The 14,044-nt window shown below is 42.5% G+C and overlaps 1 protein-coding gene and 1 pseudogene across 1 annotated transcript in view; both read right to left on the bottom strand.

Moving 5' to 3' along the window:
• The window catches only part of LOC126457753 (uncharacterized protein KIAA0513), a 242,545-nt gene that overhangs the window by 51,164 nt on the left and 177,337 nt on the right, over nt 1–14,044 (bottom strand). The window lies entirely within an intron of this gene.
• On the bottom strand, nt 12,669–12,786 carry LOC126458861 (5S ribosomal RNA; annotated as a pseudogene).

Raw genomic sequence — 14,044 nt, forward strand, 5'->3', positions numbered from 1 at the left:
TCACCTCTGCTACTGAACTTCCACAGTTGTTATTATTATAACTGCTTAGATTCCCAATCATATATTTTGAGGTTATGAAGTATTTATTGTCAAAAGTTTTACAGCCTTAAGTCAGTTAAAAAATGAAATACATACATTTACATATGAAAGTTGGATTATGAGGGAAATTCTGGAACCTAAATCATATGCAAAAATGAAAAAAAGGAAGGCCATGAAATCTTATTGACAGGTAGTTTTAAGGTTTGGCTTCTTAATTCATTATGATGCTCTTTCATGATTCTTTTCTTTTGGGTTATTTATGATAGTATTTAAAAAATTAATTTTACTGTACTAGATTATGTAAGATGCACTATTCTAATAATGAAAGAAAATCTAAAGAAATGGTATAAAAGTGAATTACTTGCAAATATTTTTCACTTTCAATTTCAAACAAACAAAGTTTAAACCTTGTCAGATATGTGACTCACATATTTATACATTAAGGAAAATTGAGATGATTGGCACATTTTGTAACTTGTGTAAAAATTGCGTCACATAGAGGCTGTATGACAAGAATTCTGGTCCTTCGTGACTCATTTTTAAATAATCCGTAGGAAGCTCCATTACTTTGACATCAGGCAAAGATTAAAATTGAGTTACTCCTGCTCATTCCTGTCCACAAACTTGCCTTTTCATGCACTGCTGGACATAAAAACTGCAACACGAGGTAGGATAGCAATTAATGAATTTTGTTTATTGTGTGTGTGGGATATAGTAAGAAAAATACAAGTTTTAACTTGAAATTGATTTGGGGTGAACAGAATGTGAAATGTAGGACATAGAGGTGCCATCTCCGGCATCAACAATGGCTCTATCTCAGTTGGACAGCATGTTGAACTGATCTTAGATATCAGATACAGGTAGGTCATTCCATGTTGCTTCAATTTCATCAAGTTGCTTCAAGATCATCAATTATAGTGGCTGGTGAGTATGTCATGACCAGATGCTTTCAACGGGTGAGAGATCTGGAGAATATCGAAGTATGTCAGGACAGCATGGACAGCACACAGTCTTGCATTCTCTGCTGAAAAATAATGTTACAGAGACTACATAGATGGAGCAGAGTCACTGGCCTTAACATGTCAGAGATGTAACATCTGCCGTCCAAGTTGCTGGCTAAAAGAACCAGAGGTGATCCATCTGTGTACCCAATGGCACCCCACACCGTTAGAGCAGGTGCTGTGCCCATATGACAATGTTATATACAGTCCAGCAATGTGCATTCTCCTTGGAGCCTCCAGACCCAAATACTTTCATTGTGATGCTGTATGCAGAAATGGGACTCACATGAAAGAACAATGTGGTGCCACTCCTGTGCCCACCATTCTCTCTGGGTACACCACTTTTGACATGCCTCCCTCTGCTGCTATGATGTAATTGAGTTTAATACATATTATGAAATCTATGATACCAGTGGGTATTGATCTGTTCTCATAAATCTAAACAGAATCTTCAAACAAAAATCAATCTTTGTATTTTGGCAATTTGTGGTAAGTTCTATGGGACCAAACTGCTAAGGTCATTGATGCCTAGGCTTACACACTACTTAACCTAACTTAAACTAACTTACGCTAAGGACAACACACACACCCATGCCCAAGGGAGGACTCGAACCTCTGACGGGGGGAGCCGCGCGAACCGTGGCTAGGTGCCCTAGACCACACGGCTACCTTGCATGGCTCAATGTTTGTACACAGTATGTAAATTGTTATTTCGCTGAACACATATTTAACATTTGCGTAATTAAATCAATGACATAAATATGCTAATTTTGTAAATCCATTTACATAAATATTTACACAAAATATTATGATATTTAAACCTCAGTTTATCTAATAATGATTTTAAACATTACCATTGAATATCTGTGACAATGACTAAATTCTTTGAGTTAAATGTATAACAGAATCATTCTCTTTCTCCTTCCTTGCACTTGGTAGGGAGGGTTGTCTCATGATGGTGTGTTGCAAAGATAGTTGTAAAGTGTAGTCATGTTTAGTTATTGAAAGTAGAGTCTTGTGGAACCTTTTGTGTGACATATTTTGTGAACCAATCATCTACAAATTTATGAATACAGAAGATTCAATTAAGAAATTGTTTTATTTGGTAGTTAGTAAACCATTATTTTGAAAAACCTGGAAATAGTATATTTCTTTGTACAGACAAATCCAAAAACCAAATTCATACCCCCCCAAAAAAGACAACATAACCAGCAACAGAATCAGCTAAGTAACAAAATTTTAATTTATACAGTAGTAGTCAGCATGCCACTCAATTATCCTTAAAAATATGAAAATCTGTGAAGTGGATACATCATAATATTTATTATTGTAAATGTATTTTACATGTACCAAGGGAAACTTCAATACTGGTCAGTGATCTAACGGTCTCTGGTGCTCAATATGTAATAGCACTATTCATGTGGATACTTGTCGCGATGCAAGCAAGCCCATTGCCTGACTCAAAGTACATGTCATGACTGTATGATACTGCATGGCTGAACAAACAACATATTTGTCCTCCCAGGCATTAGGCAAATGGGGCCACTGAGATCCTATGTAGCACTTAACACGGCCCTCCTGAACCCATCACTTTCATATTCACATGAGAGTTGTGGTATTCCAGTCAATGTAAGAACCATTATTATGGAATGATAAGCTGCAGTCTTGAAAGTCCTTGATTCTCTTACTGTTGCATTCTGACATGTGCTGGTTGATGTCTCTTCTACTTCCACAAGGTGTATCGTTATCTTCCCACTAATTTCCAATACTCAGATGCAATTTCTGAATGAGAAATCCACTGCATTATCTTTTTTTATACAGGATGATCATTAATAAAAGTGACAAACTGCAGGGATGGTTTCCTGACTGGAAATGGAGGATAAAAGGTTCTATGAACGTGTATCCGGAAATGCATCATTGCTACAGTAGACAGCCCTGATGAATGACACTGCCTCTGACCTAATACTGTGTGCTCCTTGTGTGTTGCAGGCTATGTGATTGTCACAGCATACTCTAAGAAGCAGAATGGTCTGGTATTAATGTCAGGAACAAGTGCAGATCATGTTTGTGTATGACCAAGTAGCTGTAAACATTTGAGAGGCAGCACAGCTATATCAACACAAGTACCCTCATAGACACCAACCACATCACACAACATTTCAAGCCCTTTGAGGGCATTTGTATCACCACATGTCCTTTTAGACAGATGAATGTGAAGGGTGATGGCAGACTGTGCATACACCAGATTTGGATGACCAAATTCTACGAGACATTGAGATGAACCATAATACAAGCTCCAGGAAAGTGACCCACCAACATGGTGCAAGACAAGGTATGTTTATGTGTATCCTATATGACAACCACTACTATCCCTATCGCTTGCAATCCCATGGAAGCCACTTTGAACATCTTTTGTGACATGGATGCGATGCAACTCTGTACTGTTTTCTGGGATGATTTGTTGTCATTGCACGTACACCATCCATTTTTGGACACATGTTAATAGGACCTTTTTTCCTCCATTTCCAGCCAGGAATCTGTCCCTGCAGTTCATTAGTTTTATTAATATTCACATTGTATAGAGAATATAGATGAAATTATTCCTACCCAATTTGTGTGGTTGAGCTCAAATACTAATCATTTGCATATCCAGGCATACGGTACATTCTATCCTGTTTGACATTTGTGCCACCTTCATGGCTTTATAGTTTTGTCAGCCAATTGTGTAGCAAGCTAAAAGACAAAACTAGTGAATGATAGAGATTATCCAGTCAAGCAAATCATACCTTTTCCTAGATATTGACAATATTATGAAAAGGATAGATTGCTACTCACCACATAGAGGAGACTCTGAGATACAGACAAAATAACAAAAAGAGAGCTATGCACTTGAGCTTTTGGCGAAAAGGCCTTCTTCTAAAGTAGAAAAGACACTCACATTCACACAACTGCAACTCCCACACACATGATACTTTCTCTGGTCCCTAATGCTGGTCTGTGTGCAGCCAACTGCACCCAATGGGAGAAGCAATCTGTGTGTGATGGGGGTAAGGAGGATGCTGGGGCAGGGACAGGGAGGAACAGCAGCGGAGGAACTGGGAAAGATGATGCAGAAATGTGGTTGAGACACAGAAGGACTGCTAGGTGCTGTAGTGGAAAAGGAGAGAAGTAGAAGAGGAATAAAAAACTATTGGGTATGTTTGTGGAATAGAAAGCTGCTTCATGCTGGAGTGGGAGCAAGGAAGCAGATAAGTGGGTGAAAGACAGGGACTAGCAAAGGGTGTGGCCAGGTGGGCTTATGGGATCGTAGGATATATTGCAGGAAGAGTGCCTACCTGTGCTTGGTAGAGGCTGTGAAGCAGTCACTGAAGTGAAGCATATTGTGCTGGGCAGCATGTTCAGCAACTAGGTTGTCCAGTTGTCTTCTGGCCACAGGTAGTCAGTGGACATTCATGCAGACATCGGCTTGCTGGCTGTCTGTCATGCCCACATAGAAGGCAGCACAGTGGTTGCAGTTTAGTTTGTAGATCACATGACTGCTTTCAAAGGTTTGCTGCATTTGATGGCCCTCAGGGGCTCAGCATTTGTTTGCTGAGTACGGGCTTGGCGACCCTGGGGTTCCTGAGCTGGGGACTGGTAAGCACCGCTAGTTCTCTGTCACCGTAAGCTCTGGACATGCATCAGCAATCACCGTGTGGCTCGGCGGGGGAACATTGTGTGTCGCAGAGAAGGGGATCATGGCTCGATCATCCAGATGGCGAGGATGGAATAAACCTCTACAAAAAAACCTCAATCTCAAGGTGTACTGCGTGCCGATGAGATGCATGGCTGTTGAGGTGGAACAGTTGTTAGCGAGCAACCTCTGGGGAACCTGCCGCACCTCAGTTGTATAAGGCTTACTCAGGCTCTGTCTGTCTGAGTGGACCCTTATTCCCATAGCTGCTCATGGGACCGAGATGGAACCGTCAAACTTCTTCTCCCGGCGGGAAGGGTGTACTGCCTGGGAGTTCTCACACCCATTCATCAAAAAGAATGCGGGAGGCTAGTCCTCCTGCTAGTCATTTTGTTGTCAGTAACAGGGCTCAAGGAGTCATGAATAACAGTGTATTTGTAGTGATCAAGAGGAAGGAGGGGTCATTTGAGAAAGTGTCCCCCTTCTCTATTCATAAAGGCTTGGAAGGGCTGGCTGGTACCATAAAGTCTATTAAGTGGTAGCGCAATGGTTCCTTGCTTGTTGAGACTAACCGGGTGAAGCAGGTGGAACTCCTTAAGAAGTCCCAGAAACTGAGTGAGTATGACATCATTGTTGAATTGCATAACTCCCTTAACTCCAGCAAAGGTGTGCTAACTTGCCGGGATATTATGGATATAGATGTTGCTGAATTCAAACAAGAATGGGCACCACAGGGGATCATAGATGTGGAACAAAGGACTTGCAAGAACAATGGAGAGATTGAGAAGACCGCCACTACAATTGTGACCTTCAATTCTCTGAACACATCATGGCAGGTTTCCTCCATCTTAGGGTTCAGCCCTATGTACCTAACCCTATACAATGCTTCAAATGCCAGCATTTTGGCCATACAACGCTGAGTTGCAGAGGTGAAGCAACTTGTGGGGAGAGTGGAAAGGCACCCCATGAATCTGAGACCAACTATCCATCTCCAGCAGTCTGCATTAACTGCTCTGGGAGCCATCCAGTCTGGAGCTGAGCTTGCCCAGTTTTTGCAGAGGAATGGAAAATTCAGGAAATTAACGTAACCAAGTTGATCCCCTATGCAGACGCCAAAAAGGACTATCAGGCAATGAAACCCCCTGTCTTTACCACTTCTTATGCTTTGTTGGTGCAGAAACCTGTTACTAAGGTCGATGCTTCGATTCAGACAATGTCCAGTGTTCCCTTATCCACCTCTGACATGTGTACTTGCACCTGTATGTGCCAAAGTAAAGTGAAAGACATAGCGATCCAGACAGCTACAACGGAAGAGACAAGTCCTGCTTCCACAGTGCACAGCCCAAAGGCACGCCAAAAGCAGAGTTCCCCTCAATGCAAAGTTTCTTCAACAAAAAGTGGCTCTCACCGCCCCCTTTCCCCCTCATCCTTGCTGGGAAGGGGAGTAAGGAAAGGATCCCAACATTCAGGTTGACAGCTGATCGGGCATCATCAGATGTCATTCTGGCACATCTGATTGATGACGAGGACATCATAGATTTTGATGCCTCATCACCAGACCCAGTCAGTCCTAAAACTTCGCCTTGCTCTACAAGTGCCTCACCACCTCGGAGCAGACACAGGGGTAAATCAAGACCACATTGATGAAGTGGCTCCCAAACTCCAGTGGAATTATAAATGGATACAGGACTCATCTGGCAGAACTGAGACCCCTTGTACAGGACAGACCCTTTTGCCTCTGCCTTCAAGAGACTCAATTTAGAGAGACTGACACTCCTGTACCTGGAGGCTATCACCTTTATAGAGATGATGACCTTACTGGTGAGAGGGCAAAAGATGGGATTGCAGTCTTCATAAAGGACACTTTTCACTCCTCACCTATTCCCATAACAACAACACTATAAGTGGTTGCTGTTCAGATAGTGGCTCATGTTGACATTACGGTGTGCTGTGTGTACTTACCACCCCAGGAGCCTCTTGATCGTGGGGACCTCACTAACCTTCTTGATGAACTACCCCTCCCTTTCTCCTTTTGGGGTAATTCAATGCACACAATGCTCTATGGGGTTCTAACACCACATGCCCCAAGGGTCGGACACTTGAGGATATGCTACAAGCCACATATCTTATACTGCTGAACATGGGTCAAGCCACACATATTAGCACTGCTACAGGTTTGTTAACCACCATAGACCTCTCCTTCTGCTCGCCTGCTCTTGGGGACACTGCTCAGTGGTCAGTGGATGATGACCTTTATAGCAGTGACCATTTCCCTATATGGATCCATCTGTCTGATGGAGCAGATCCTGGAAGAAAGCTACCGCAATGGTTGCTCAAGAAGGCTAACTGGATGCTTTACAGGCAGTTCGCTGTTTTCAAACACTGTGATGCCATCCAGGACTGGGTGGATCACATTACAGTTGTGATTCACCATGCCACTGATGCACCCATCCCAAAGTCTGTGAAAGTGCCTGGATGGTGACCTGTCCCTTTGTGAAATGATGAGTGTCATTTTGCAGTCAGGCACAGGAGGGCAGCTATGTGCAGGTTCAATCGATGCTATACAGAGGCGAATCTTGCATACTTTCGAATGGCACAAGCAAAGGCAAGGAGAATCATTCAGGAGGGTAAGCAGAGGTCTTGGCAAGCATTCCTGAACTCCATCAATAAGTCCACATCCACTAGTAAAGTATGGGAAGCCATCAGGAGGGTCTCAAGGCACAACTCTCAACCATCAATAGCAGCTGTATGAATATAGAGGTCTCTTGTGACATTGATGAGGGACGTAGCCCAGACAATGGCTGAATTATATAAATCGATTACGGCTGATTCCAGCCAGGATCCCACCTTCCATTGATATCAGGAGGCCCAGGGGAAGGTTGCTCTTGATTTTTGTTCCACTAACATAGAAGAATACAACCAGCCTTTCTCTCTGTGGGAGCTGGATTCTGCATTGTTGGTTGCTTGTGATATGACCTCTGGACACGACCTGATAACCTACAGCATGTTGCAACAGTTGGACTGATGGTCGAAGGAAGTTCTCCTTCAGCTCTTCAATAAAATTTGGATCACTGGCGACTTTCCCAACTCATGGAAAGAATCTATTCTAATCCCAATTTTAAAACCAGGGAAGGATCAGACAGAAACTGGTAGTTACCATAGTATTAGCCTGACAAGCTGCATCATAAAGACACTGGAGCAAATGATCAATCAGCATCTCATGCGGGTTCTTGAAACCAGGTCCCTACTCATCTGATTTTGCTAGATAAACTTTTGTCTTGAGTATGGGTTCAGGAGGTATCGCTCCACTCTCGATAACCTGACCCTGCTCGAAGGTAGAATTCAACAAGCCTTCCTTCATCAGCAACACCTTATCGGTGTTTTCTTTGATTTGGAAAAGGCCTATGACACTACCTGGTGGCATAATATTTTATTGCAGCTCCATCAGTAGGGCTTCCGCGGACGTCTCCCAACCTTCATCCGATCCTTTCTCTCGGACAGATATTTTAGATACAGGGTTGGAGTATTACCACCACAGTGCGATGTCCAGTACTATGTTCCTTGTTTGTGGATGACTTCTTCATCTTCTGTGCATCCTCCAGCCTCACCATGGCCACTCGGCAATTACAGCTGATGATCAGGCAGTTGGAGGAATGGTCTTGCACCACAGGTTTTAAATTCTCATTTGAGAAAACAGTTTATCATTCCCACTGTCTGTTTAATTTGCCCGTTTTAAAACTGGGGGACACCATTTTCACTTTTAAGGAGAAGATGAAGTATCTGGGTCTTATATTTGATGACAAGTTAACATGGTTGCCACACCTTAAAGAACTGAAACTGAGATGTCTCGAAGCTTTAAACATCCTGAAATGTGTCAGTCATCGGTCTTGGGGAGCTGACAGCGCACGTCTGCTCCAACTTTATAAGGCATTTGTGCAGCCCCGGCTTGAATGCGGATGCCAGATTCATAGGTAAGCAAGGCCTTCATACCTAAAAATGCTGGATGCAGTTCACCATGAGGGTATTAGGCTGTCTACAGGGGCCTATTGCACGAGTCCAGTTGTTAGTTTGTGTGCAGAGGCTTGTGATGTCCTGCTTATAAACAATGAGAATAAGGAACATCTAAAAAATAAGAAAGGAACCTGACAAGGTTTCAAACCATAGCTCCATGGTGGATGTGGATTTGATATTTGAGCAGTCTACTCACTGAGGTACGATGGTTAGTTTGGTACTGTGTGGTGATACATGTTCCCTGTACATTCTGATGTGCTGCATTGCCAGTTCCTCATTTTCATGCATGTGTTTTCAGAATTCACCTGATCTGATTTTGCTAGATAAACTTTTGTCTTGAATCTGGATGTGGAACTGTATGCCGACCTCCAAGGCTGGCATTTTTTCTCCACCATGTTTAGCAACTTCCCTCTGGTGGTGGATGTGGGTCCATGAAGTTTATGTGAACATGAGAGAAATGACATTTTGCTTTAGAAAATGCTCTCACTGGTTTGTGTACATATCTACCAACTTTGCATTGCTGACATGCTACACACACTCTTAACCATTGGCAACAGTCTTTTTTAATACTGTGCCGCACAAATTTCTCCATCACCAGATGATGGTGACTTTTGCATTGAGGTGGGAGAGGTTGTAAATGCTATCAAAAAGTACCCTTCATAGTATTTTGGGCATGAATGGTGTAAGTGAGAGCTAGATACATCACACCCAATAAGGCACTTTTTGCCTAGCAACCACACTTGTTTCAACTGAAGAGATGTTGAACCATCTTGCAAATACTGTTGCAGTAGCTTGCACTGCTCTCAGCTGACTGCAATTTATTGCAACATTTCCTATCCCTCTTATGTGTCTTATGTTTGTTGTGAATTGCCCAGTAAGCTATAGCCAGCAGAACTGCCAGTATAAACAATCATGTCTGATTTTGCAAAAAATGAAAGTAATTGGCTTATGATCTGTGTAGACTGTAAGTAGTCTAGCTTCATTGTAAGGACAAAAGTGTTGTATGGCTTCATAAATGGCCGACAGCTTTGAATCACACACACCATTCAGATTGGGCCTCCATCAGTTTCTGGGAGAAAATCTCAAAGGTTTCGAACTATTCTTGAAATTTTGGTGGAGAGCCACCCTGATAGCCTGTTAGGTGGCTGGCATCGATCACTGTTGCTAATGGTTCATTATTGACTAGAGGGTTAAGAGGATTGCTTTTTGTAAACTAGCCCTTAGCTTTGCAATGCATCTGCATCATGGGCATCCCTTCTATATTCATTGATATGATGGTCAACTGCCAACAAGGAGAGACTTAAAGTGGAATAGGACAGTGCCCACCCACTGCACAGACATAATCCACCACAGCAACGGCTGAGATCGCGAAAGAGCTTCCTGAGAACATCCGAGAAGCTCACCATTTCACCAGAGAAGGCAAGATTAGAGTTATGGAAGAAGTCGACGCCTCACCTGCAGACACCAGAAGCTGAAGAACTACCACTTGGACATGACGAGAGCTGGCTGATGTGGAAATCTTTAAACAGATTACAATCAGGAGTTGGACGATACAGAGACAACCTGAAGAGACGGGGCTTCATAACAGAAGATACGTCCTGTGATTGTGGACAAGAACAAACCATAAGCCACATGCTCCTGCAAGCCACTCCAAATTTGTATGTTTCTGACTCGAGAATAATAATAATAATAATGGGCAGCCCTGGCAGTGAATGCCTACCTGTAGTGTTGTTACTTGCCAGTGTGTCAATGGCAACTGCATTTCTGCTGCTCCAGGTAGGTGACATCAGCAAAAATTGACAACCTCAGGAATTTTCTTAATTGCTGGCAATCTGCTGGCTGAGGGATATTCTTAATGATTTCTATCTTCTCTTTGAGAGGATGAATACTGGCAGCTGAGACCTAGTGACTGAGAAATGTCACCTATTTCTGAAGCAGAACACATTTGCCTCATTTATCACCATACCATATTTATGTACCCTGTTGAACACAACCTTAAAGTGTTCCTCATATAATTCAGTGTCTTTGAAAATATCAAAACATCATTGAGGTAGGCAAAGCAGAAGTCCAAGCCCCATGGTATTCCGTCTACATATCTTTGCCATGACTGAGCTGCATTCCTTAAACAAAATGGCATGCATAAGTATTCAAACAAACCATAAGTGATTATCACAGCAATCTTGAAAATATCTTCTTCTGTGTCCAAAATCTGGTCACAGACCTCCTTGCAGTTCCATCATCTGAAGAGTGTGGCTGTGGCTAAAACATTCATGAAATCCTTTATGTTAGGTACACAATAGTTTTTGAGGATTGTTCATTTGCTTAGAGTGCCAGTAACCACTGCAAAGCCTCCATTCACCATCTTTATTTTGCAATTGTATGATGCCCACTTGTAACAACTTTTCAAATTCTGCTGCCACTACTGAGAAGTGATCAGAGGCTAGTATCCATGGCTGTTGAGAGACTGGATGACTGGGTGTCTTAACAGGATGCACCATGGTATGCAATACCTTCTGCAGCTGGCTGACAACCTCTTGTCTAGCTTCTGGACAAACCAAACTACTGGGTCAGCCAATGATATTGTTAGGACTTCTGCCTATAGCACCTGTTACCCCTTCGCTGTCCATCTTAATTTGTGCTGTACTTGGCTTTAGTTCCAGTCCTTGGTGGTGTATGAAGTCTGCATCTAATATTGGTTCACTAAAATCTGCCAGTATGAACCTCTACTTGAACTTTTTAGTAAATCCCAAGTCAACTGTCACTTCATACTCATGATAAGTAACAATGGATGAATTTTTAGTTGCCATAAGATGGAGAGTGACACCCAGCACTGTAGTCATCATATTTCACCTGGATGGCAGCATAATACATCTGAGCCCAGATCAGTAAGATAGCACTGGTCTGCCTTCCTGTCTTTCATGTATAACTGATGTGATAACGTGAGCAGGTACACTTGCTTTGCTGTATGTGTGGATATTGTCAATTTGTCATGAATACCTGTGCCAATATTGAGAGCTGGATTTGCCTATTTTTGACTATGTCACCTTTGGTGTCTGTGGAAGTAGCAGCAACTTACTCATCTACAGTTTGGTATTCTTGTGGAACTCTACAGCCTGCTATGCCTACTGCAGGCCAGTAAGCCCATTGGGGAATGCACAAGGAGATGTGCATCTCATGGCTTGGTCACCAAAATGCTTGCAGTACCAATGCACCTCATGATTTTGTCCTCCTTGTGCCATCTGTTTGGTTCTGCTGGCCAGATGGATACCCCTCTTCTTTATCTTACCTTGCACCGGTCTGATTAGGCATCATCAATGCCAACAATTGCTTCTGGATTGGTCCATCTTTCAGACTTCAGAGCTGCTCATTGATGTTTGTCTGTTACTCAACTTGAATCACTGCAGTATCCTCAGTGTTGATGTCAGTAGCTACCTGTGCCACCGCTGAGGTACTCTCCTGCCCCACTGCAGCATGCACCTTGTCTCTACTGCAGGCACAGAATTAATGTCACTCTTCTCACATGTCATCACCATTTTTGCTGAAAGCAGTAGTTTCATTAGCCATACATGCCATAGTGTTTCATCTGATATTGCTTCCACTTCCATGATGCTCCTCAGATGACACCAGAAATCAGATGGTATTCTATCACCGATACACTTGAACTGAAGCACTTGTTGCATTTGTAGATCCAATGATTTACACATCCTTCTGACCCAAGTGTCCTTCAAGTTTGTGAAAAAAAGCACTCCGTCATCAGGCCACAAGTGGTCCATCGGGACCATCCAACCGCCGCGTCATCCTCAGGTGAGGACGCGGATAGGAGGGGCGTGTGGTCAGCACACCGCTCTCCCGGTCGTTACGATGGTTTTCTTTGACCAGAGCCGCTACTATTTGGTCGAGTAGCTCCTCAGTTGGCATCATGAGGCTGAGTGCACCCCAAAAAATGGCAAAAGCACATGGCGGCCCGGATGGTCACCCATCCAAGTGCCGGCTACGCCCGACAGCGCTTAACTTCGGTGATCTGACGGGAACCGGTGTATCCACTGCGGCAAAGCCGTTGCCTCAAGTTTGTGAAGATGGTTTCAAAATAACATCTGACACCATTTTGACTGCTTGGGCATCTAAGCTGTTAAGCACTACAGCAAACTTTGTATAATCACATGTAATGCTGCTTTTCATGAATGACAAACCCAGCATTGTGAAGAACAGTTCAGGATTCTTCAACAAGAACTTCAGTATTTGTGTTTTCATCTTCAGAGTAGAAACCACGTTAGACTCAGCAAGCAAATTGTCTGTCGTATTCAACATTTGTTGGTATAAACTCATGTCATCTCATACTGCAATTGGATTTTGCAGACCCCTAAACTGTTTCTGTCAGTTCTTTTGTGGGCATAAAACTGTCTTCCTGCCTGGCTTTGCTTAACATTATGACATGAAATCATTGTTTCACATTGTACATTGCATGAGGTCTCGCTTTTTCTTGTAATTTTGGGGTCACCAATTTATAGGCAGCCTCTATCATCTCAGCCATAAATAAACAGAAACACACACAAACTGAGTTAACAAAATTTATTCACTTGATTAATCAGAATGGAGCTCAACAACAAAAGTAAGCAGAGAACTGTAAAACTAGAACTAAGAGTAAACCCAGCCAGTCAGCCAAAGAATAATATAAGCATTCTCAATCACTGTCCAAATTAGTTGCTTCCCACATAGACACTCAGTAATGTTTTACAGGATGCCTTCTCATGCCCACCACTTACAAAGTTGTAATTTCCCAATTGTTGTTGAAAATTAAAGTCTCTTTTGATGATGACAGTGTGATTGGCAAACTTATATATATTTTTCTATAAAGATTTTGATTATATTGGGGTGTGAGACTGATGGTTTATAGAAGGATCCAGTTATAAGTTTATGTCCACCCTTGATAATGAGTATTGTCCAAACAATCTGACCTGAACTTCAGTTTTTACCTACTGTGACAAATACACCATCTGTATTTCCCATTAACCTAACTTCCTGATACACATTAAGATTCACCACAAAAAATCTGCTGCTGTCAATTTCATATTTTAGTTAATATAATAGAGGGAAACATTCCACGTGGGAAAAATATATCAAAAAACAAAGATGATGTGACTTACCAAACGAAAGCGCTGGCAGGTCGAAAGACACACAAACAAACACAAACATACACACAAAATTCAAGCTTTCGCAACAAACTGTTGCCTCATCAGGAAAGAGGGAAGGAGAGGGAAAGACTATAGGATGTGGGTTTTAAGGGAGAGGGTAAGGAGTCATTCCAATCCAGGGAGCGGAA

Source organism: Schistocerca serialis, chromosome 2 (genome assembly GCF_023864345.2).
Source record: "Schistocerca serialis cubense isolate TAMUIC-IGC-003099 chromosome 2, iqSchSeri2.2, whole genome shotgun sequence".
Classification (NCBI taxonomy): Eukaryota; Metazoa; Arthropoda; class Insecta; order Orthoptera; family Acrididae; genus Schistocerca; species Schistocerca serialis.